Source organism: Tamandua tetradactyla, chromosome 7, assembly GCF_023851605.1.
Source record: "Tamandua tetradactyla isolate mTamTet1 chromosome 7, mTamTet1.pri, whole genome shotgun sequence".
In the NCBI taxonomy this organism is placed as follows: Eukaryota; Metazoa; Chordata; class Mammalia; order Pilosa; family Myrmecophagidae; genus Tamandua; species Tamandua tetradactyla.
The window spans coordinates 23757303-23766531 of NC_135333.1; positions in this window are offsets into that span (position 1 = coordinate 23757303).

Genomic DNA, 9229 nt, shown 5'->3' on the forward strand with positions numbered 1-9229 from the left:
AGTGAGCAAAACAAAGCACGTACTCTCATAGAGATTATGTTCTACTGGCAAAATAGAAAATAGACAAATAAAATCTTCATAATCTAATTTTGGGAAGTGTTTATACACTATGAAGAAAATAAGGCAGAGTAAGTGGGTTGTAAGTTTTGAGAGGGCTACTTTATTTATTTATTTTTCCTTGGCTTGACAGTCCATAATGTTTCGTTTTTTTAAAAATAATTTTATTGAGAAATCTTCACACATATACAGCCCATACATGGTATACAATCAATGGCTCACAATCATCACGTAGTTGTATATTGATCACCATGATCATTTTTTGAATCATTCCAGAAAAAGAAATAAAAGAAAAAACTCATACATCTCATAACCCTTACCCCTCCCTCTCATTGACCACTTGTATTTCAATATACCCATTTTTTTTTACCCTTTATCATCTTTATTATTTTTTTCAAATTTTATCCCTATTTTTTTTACTCATCTGTCCATAGCCTGGCCAGCATCAGGCACAAGGTTTTCACAATCATATGGTCACATTATTAAAGCTGTATCATTACGCAATCATCTTCAAGAATCAAGGCTACTGGAATTCAGCTCAACAGTTTCAGGTACTTCTCTCCAGCTACTCACTAAAAAGGGATATCTATATTATGCATAAGAATAATCTCCGGGATAACCTCTTGACTCTGAAGTCTCTCAGCCACAGAAACTATATTTTGTCTCATTTTTCTCTTCTCCCTTTTGATCAAGAAGGCTTTCTCAATCCTATGATACCGGGTTCCAGCTCATCCCAGAAGTTCTGTCCCACATTGCCAGAGAGATTCACGCCCCTGGGAGTCATATCCCATGTAGGGGGGAGGACAGGGAGTTCACCTGCCAAGTTGGCTTTGAGAGAGAGAATACATCTGAGCAACAAAAGAGGTTCTCTGGGGGTGACTCTTAGGCATAGCTATAAGTAGGTTTAGCTTCTCCTTTACCGGAGTAAGTTTTATAGGGGCAAACCCCAAAATCAAGGGCTCAGCCTATTGAACTGGTTGTCCCCACTGCTTGCGAGAATATCAGGAATTCACCAAATGGGGAAGTTGACTATTTCCTCCTTTCTCCCCAGTCCCTCAATGGGACTTTGCAAATACTTTTTTATTCTCTGCTCAAATTACTCTGGGATATATTGGGGCATCACACTGTACAAACCAACAAGATTCCATGCCCTATTCAAGATCCATGTACTTAAGTGTTCATCCCTAGGGGACTAGTTAAATAAAATGATGGCACATCCCTGGAAGAAATACTATATAGCCAGAGAAAGAAAGAAGAGGACTTTTATATATGGATAAGAAATGATCTCTAAGATATATTGTCAAGTGAAAAAAGCAAGATTCAGAGCAGTATGTCTATTGTGCTTCCTGTTTGTTAAAAAAGTGAGGAAAACATATAGATAAGCATATGTAAGCACAAAATATCTCTGGGAGGCTATACAGGGAACTGGTAACATCTGGATGTTTCTGGGAAGGAAACCGGGATGCTGGAGGGCATGACTGGGAAGGGAACATTTCACTGGGATACCTTTTGAATTTAAACCACATGAACGTTTCATCTATGTAAACATCCAAATAAAAATAAAAAAGTATATCATTCTAATAGCTAAATTTATTGAAAATACACTAAGTGCCAGCATGATTCTAACTCATTTGTAGCATTAATTCATTTAATCCTCACAGCTAATATATGAGTCAAGTATGATTAATATTCCTATTTCATGGTGGAGAAACTGAGGCACAGAGAGTTTTTTTTTTTTAAATTAACTCATAACCAAACCATTGAACTAGTAAATGATGGATCTGGTGTTTGATTCATGCAGTCTGGTTTCGAAGTCTGTGTTCTTAAACACTACAGAACTCCAGCATTTGCTTGACTATGGGCAGCCCCTAATCCAGGGCTGGCTCTCTACTCATGGGGGTGAAGGGTAATTAGTTAAGCTACTTGGACAGACTTCCTACAGAATTTGGATGGAGTATTATGAGAGGATTGACCAGTCAGTAGTGATAGGGTGACAGAAAAGCAGGGACATCACAAGGGTTAGACCAATCTGGCAGTGACAGACACCCTCAGAGGAGTGGGTCTCAAGCGTGCCTTGATTCTTGTAGCTTCCTGGCTCCAATTCTAGGCACGCGTGTGGTTATAACACTACAACCTTTGAGTCTGTGCACCTTGCAGTGAAAAAACCTAAAAAACAAGCAAACCTAAAATTCATCCATCATCTAATCAAGGCAGGGTTTTCTAGGGAGACTGGGGGTGCTCAATATTTCCTTTTATATCATTTTATAAGAGCCAAGATGTTTCTAGAATCAGTATCATTCACATTAGGGTTTTAGATGTAAATGGCTACATTTTTATTACGATACCTTCCGTCCCACATGACAGAGCCCCTTGTTTGAATGCTTCGCTGGAATTCCTTTAAACCAAGAGACCATAACAACTCAGACCAATCCTTTAACTGAAGATTATCTCAAGTATTAGAATGGGTTGAAGAGGAGCTCCTGAACTCCTTTGAGGATTGAGGACATTGAAGAAATGCCTCAATCTGCTGCCAATCCAGAGCCCAATTGCTAAACTCAATCCCTTCTTGGTAAACTTTGTCTACCAAGTTCGGTGTCAGCTCCTTTTCCTTCCCTTGGGGTGGGCCCAGCCTCTCTTTCCAGCCCCACTTCTTACCACTCCCTCTACATTTTACACCTTAGCCAAACTGGGCCCTCACGGCTTTCTAATCATGACTTGTGCTTCCTACCTCCCTGCTCCATCTCTGTCTGTTCGATTCCTGCTCACTGTTTGAGGGCGACTCAAATGCCACTTCTTCCAAACAAAGTCTCCTGCTCTGCTGGGTGTGACATTATCTCACATGGCCTTTGTCCTTCCTTTGTTAGTGTCTCTCTTTGGCATCTAACAAACTTCCCTCATAAAATCGTTATTTGTATGTTTGTCATTGAAGTGAGAGGTCTAGCGAGAGAAACCTTTCCTCCCTTATCCTCTGAGAGATGTTCTAGAAACTCGCCTGGGAACTACGTGAAGGATGGAATCACAAGTAGAGCGTCCCTTCCAGGAACAGAACACCTTGGCACATCGTTTGCTGTCTTTGCTTCCTTGTCTGGAAAGCGAGGCTAAAATAGGGTCTACCTCAAAAAATTGTTGCGAAGATCAAATGAGACGATACATCAGAAGCACGTGACACAGCAGCTGGCGAAGAGAAAAGCCTCCATAAACAGGAGCTACTGTCCACGAGGGGAGGTTCCCTCACAAAGGTAGATGCACAGCTCCCAGGAGTCCCTGAGGGGAGTTTCCCACAGCAGGGTGGGGCAGGTTACATAACTGACGGGAAAGGGTGGTAACTGAAAATACAGCTTCAGTTTAAAGCTTGAAAGGACCTGGCCTGACCCTTCTATATTTCCCAGGAGGCAAGTGGTTCTGGAGGAGAATGAGGATGCTGTTTGAATGATTGAGGAAACCCAACTGGGGCAACTGGAGCCCGGGTCAGGGGTGGGATGGAGAGTGGGGTGGGGTCAGTGGGGGAGGGAAGGAGAGGTTTGCAAGGGGCTGAAGATGCAGAGGAGCTGGGGAGACTGAGGGAGACACACCTTGGTCCAGCTTAGCTTGGGGTGAGGAATGGAGGCACCCTTCCTCAGTGGACCCTCCAGCCTTCTGTTTTTGGAGCTGGGCCAGGCTTAGAGGGAACACTGCAGAGGGAGCCAGTCACAACTGCCAGGGCTTTGACAGGACTCTCCCCTTTTATTTATTGTTTTCACTTTATTTCTTTGAATCAACCTATTTATTAAAGTCGAACACACGTGCAGAACAGTGCAAATATCAGGGTACAGCCCAATGAATTTTCCAAAGTGAACCCACCCAAGAAATAGGACTTTAGCAGCCCCCTTGTGCTCCATCATTAATTACCATCCCTATACTGAGAAGTAACCACTAGCCTGACTTCTAACGATGTAGCTTACTTTTGCCTATTCTTCATCTAAATAATCATACCATGTATGCCCTTTTGTGTCCGGCTTCTTTTGCTGAGATTACTTTTATGAGGTCAATTCATTTATTGTATGTACGTTTATTCCTTTCCTTTTCATTGCTGAATAGAATTTCATTGTATGAATATATCTCAGTTTATTTATCCTTTCCACTACTGATGGTCATTTGAGTTATTTCAGGTTTCGGGCTAGTATGAACAGTGCTCCCCTGAGCATGCTAGGACGTATCTTTTGATGCTCATATGCTTGCATTTCTGCTGGGCAAATTCCAGGGAATTAAGTCGCTGGGATTTTGGGTTGTGTATGTATTTAGTTTTAATAGAAAAACGGTTGTATCCATTGACATTCCCACAAATATGGTATGGGTATACCAGTTTCTCCATACCAGTTTTTCCACATTTTTGCCAACCTTTGGGGTCAAAATTCTTCTTAATTTTAGCCATTGCACTCTGTGAGTGATAGAATAGCCAGCTTTTAATCGTGTCATAGTCTGGCAATAGAAGGCCCTGGCAAGGATCAGTCTGAACTATTACCCCAGTGGTCTCCAAAGTGAGATGTGCTTCCCCAAAATGACCCAAAACCAGGGGCGAGGGAAGGACTTCTAATTATATGTATTTTTAATCATTTACAACTGTCTCTATATTTCTGTTTTTACAACTTAGCACAGTATATTAGTACATAATTTAATACATTACTATGAAAGGATGCATGTGGTTTATAAAATAAATATACCCGTGCATATACGAGGGAAACGCTCTCCAAAATGCTTTACTGATGGGAGCTCATAATCAATAAAGTTTGAATTTCTCTGCATTAGAACCGACGTTCTTTCTTTGTGGTTTAAAGTTGCACTGACTCCCTTTTTGGGCTGCTTACCACTTTGGAATTTGTTTGCCTATTTTGGATAATTCACATGGAAAAGGGAACCAGGAGAGAGAACCACTGGGTATTCCCACTAATAAGAAAGGTGGGTGTTGCAGCTAGTCTTAAAATAATTGAGGAAAACGAAAAAGATGTGGCCATATTTATACTTCAGTGTTCAGGAACTACTGTTCTGCATTGATATTATGCTCCTTCTAATAACCTCTAAACACAGAGGCTGTACTTCTGTCAATTCCGTATCTTCTCGAAGGGTCCCAGGGCCCACTTCCAGCTTGGCTCCTCCGTCTGGACCACCCTCACTGCTGTCTACACATCTGGTGATGCTCGGGGTGAGCTCAGTCTCCTCCACAAAGGATCAAGGCGAACACTCTTCTGGTTGAAAGCAACAGAAATGGCTCATTCCAGCACAGTGGCTGCCCGCCCCCCCCCCCCCTCCCCGGGGATATTTGGCATTACCTGAAGACATTTTCTTTTTTAACTTTTTTTTATTAATTAAAAAAAAATTAACAAACCAAACATTAAGATATCATTCCATTCTACATATACAATCAGTAATTCTTAATATCATCACATAGTTGCATATTCATCATTTCTTAGAACATTTGCATCGATTTAGAAAAAGAAATAAAAATACAACAGAAAAAGAAATAAAACGATAATAGAGAAAAAAAAGATTATACATACCATACCCCTTACCCCTCGCTTTCATTTACCACTAGCACTTCAAACTAAATTTATTTTAACATTTGTTCCCTCTATTATTTATTTTTATTCCATATGTTCTACTCTTCTGTTGATATAGTAGCTAAAAGGAGCATCAGACACAAGGTTTTCAAATTCACAGAGTCTCATTGTGAAAGCTATATCATTGTTCAATCATCATCAAGAAACATGGCTACTGGAACACAGCTCTACATTTTCAGGCAGTTCCCTCCAGTCTCTCCACTACATCTTGAACAACAAGGTGATATCTACTTAATGCATAAGAATAACCTCCAGGATAACCTCTTGACTCTGTTTGGAATCTCTCAGCCATTGACACTTAGTCTCATTTCACTCTTACCCTTTTGGTCGAGAAGGTTCTCTCAATCCCTTGATGTTAATTCTCAGCTCATTCTAGGGTTTTTCTCAGTCCCTTGATGCTGAGTCTCAGCTCATTCCAGGATCTCTGTCCCACATTGCCAGGAAGGTCCACACCCCTGGGAGTCATGTCCCACGCAGAGAGGGGTAGGGTGGTGAGACTGCTCGTCATGTTGGCTGGAGAGAGAGGCCACATCTGAGCAACAAAAGAGGCTCTCTTGGGGGTGACTCTTAGGCCTAAATTTTAAGTAGACTTGACCTATCCTTTGTGGGGTTAAGTTTCATATGAACAAACCCTAAGACTGGGGGCTCAGCCTATAGCTTTGGTTGTCCACACTGCTTGTGAGAATATCAAGAATTCAACTTGGAGAAATTGAATTTCTTCCCGCTCTCACCATTCCCCGAAGGGGGCTTGCAAATACTTTTCCAGTCACTGATCAAATCACTCTGGGATTCATCGGGGCATCACTCTGGACAAACCAACAAAATCTCATGTCCTACCTGAGATTCCAAGTTCTTATGACATTCAATCAAACTATCTACATGAGTTATATTAGGAAATGCTCTAGTCAAAATATAAATTTTGTAACAAATAAACTTTTTTTGCTTTAGTCTCACACATAAGGTGACATTTTAAAGTATTAATTATCATCTATTCTGAAGACATTTTTAATGATTCCAATTGGGAGTTAACAACTGGCATCAGATGGATAGAGGTCAGAGATGCTGCTATCTCATAACAAAGAATTATGTGCCCACGCCCTGCCTCCCCCAAATGTCCACAGTGTTGAGGTTGAGAAATCCTGATCTAGCATAAGGAGAAGGAGATTTGTTATCAGAAAACACCTGGACAGGGTCTGGAATGCAAAGAGCCAAGGAACCTGCTTCCTCCCCCTCCCGCTCTCTCTGCGTCCTCTGGAGCCACTTGGTAGCTGGTCTTTGTATTTCATCTCGCCCTTATTTATAGCAGCCTGCTTGTTTCTCCAAGCAGCAGCACACGAACACCCACGTGGCTCCCAACTTCATATGTCCTTGGTTCAAGTCATCAGCGGAGACTGACAGGCATCCCGGAGCCACAGTTCCCAGGTTCACCCAGTTGGGGTGCGATGACCAGATGGTAGAAACAAGATCGCCATGCCCTGTGGTCACCAGGCTCCACTCCTGATGACCAGAAGGGGCAAGTCTCAGAGAAATGAGGGCCTGGGTTGGTCCCAAGTTTGCAGCATCACAGTGCATATCACACTTCCTGGGAAACTGGTTGGCTGCACTCTTTGGTCTCCTCCACTAGGCTGTGGGAGCCCTGGAGGCTCAGCTCAGTGACCCCAGCACCAAGCATGGCACCTGGCACATTGTGAGGCCTCAGTGGAGACTCCTTGACTGAACGAGCATTTGCTCATTTGCTTCCATATATTCCCTGCTCAGGAACCGCTCAATAAATCACTACAAAACAGTAATAAAAACAACAGTAACAACACAGAAAAGTCAGCGAGTCTTTTGAGGCATATCTTGGAAAGGGCCTATTTTCATTGAAAAGAAGAAAAAAATAAAACCTGAAAGGAGGGAAAAACAAAAGCAAACAGAACGTGAAAGTATTGCACTTAGAAAGTTACCGAGAGTGGAAAAATTCCTCTTCTAAGACAATCACTGTCAGTCAAGGGCAGCACAACTATTAGAGATAAAAATCCTGGTGTCACACCTTATTATGGAAGATGATTTAAGGCTTCACTTGGCATTCCCACATTCTAAAGCCAGAATTATTTACATAACAAAAATAAATAAAAGAGCCTAGAGACTGCGACATAGGAAAGAGCCACTGGGTTAGGGCCTCCCACAAGCAATTTCCTCAGCTCAGATTTTTTTTTGCCTGAAACCTGCAAGAGCAAACAAAAAAAAGAAAGAAAGAAACTTCTATTGTGAGGTCAGAGAAGTCCACAGAAGTTAAAAATAAAAACAATACAAAGGCACTTTCTCTGATGGTTCCCCATCCTTTCAAGTATAGCACTTTTTATTTTATCATTCGGTGATTTTTACATTTAAATTTACTTCATTCAACCAGCATAGGAAACAGCACAGAAAATTTAACTCAGTAACAACTTTATCTGACAGTTCCAGAGAGGCCCGAAAAGCCAGGATTTTTTCCTACTCACCTCAAGCCCCAATAACCTTTTTTTTTTTCCAGCCCAAAGTCCGCAGCAGCGAGCAGTAACTGTGAAAGGTTTGGAGTCTATTTAAGGGAGACTCTTGGCGAAATCTCCTACGTGGAACTTAAGATGGTGACCACCTTGTACCGTTGGTTTCTTCTCTCTGGAGGCCAATGGGGTTTATAGACTATCAGCACTGCTCTTATACAAAGTGTGCCAAGATCTGCCTGTGCCCTTGTTAAAAGCTGGGTTGCCGACCTGTGGTGACATAGGAGAACAAGCGGCATGGGCACATTCGTTAAAATCCCTTCTTTAAATAGAACAACAAGAACAAAAGAATGGAAGTTCTACAACTACACGCCACAACGTGGATGAAAATCACAACCATGCTGCTGCGCAAAAGAAGACAAACTCAAAGGAGAACACATTATGCGATCTATTTGCATAAAGTATAAAAACCGGCCAAACTTTCCTATGGTGTCAGAAGTCAGGATAATGCCTACCCTTGGAGGGGAGAGATGGTGATTGCGAGAAGCATGGTGAGGGGTTCTGGAATGCTGGGCCTGTCCCGTTTCTTGATCTGGGTGCTAGTTACACAGAGGTTTAATTTGTGAAACTGCATCCAGCTATTCACTTCTGAGCGCTTTGCTCTCTGTGTGTTAGGCCTCAGTACAATTTTCTTAGAAATCCCTTTTGTTTAGAACCTATATTTGCGCATTCTTTTGATTTATTAGGGAAAACCAAGTTGATCAGTGTCTCAAAACAAGGCAAAAGAAAACTGTAATTAGATGTATCACCATAGGCGGTGATTTCTTCCTGGCTCTGTGGCTGAGAAATTATATAATGAGTAAAAGCCACAATATATGCAATATTTTGACATTGAATTGATATTTTTATTGTTCACAACAGTATCTCTATACATCTGAAAAATATTTGGACATAGACATCCAGGGTATTGTATATTTATTTACAGATTGTGTTTGCCTGGCATACAGATTCACAGGCACTTTTCAATAATTCCATGGCCCTCTTGTGGTTACGGGTTGGGTATCACTTGTCTAAGCCCCTTCAGGGAACGTGTTGTGTTAAGAGCAGACTGCC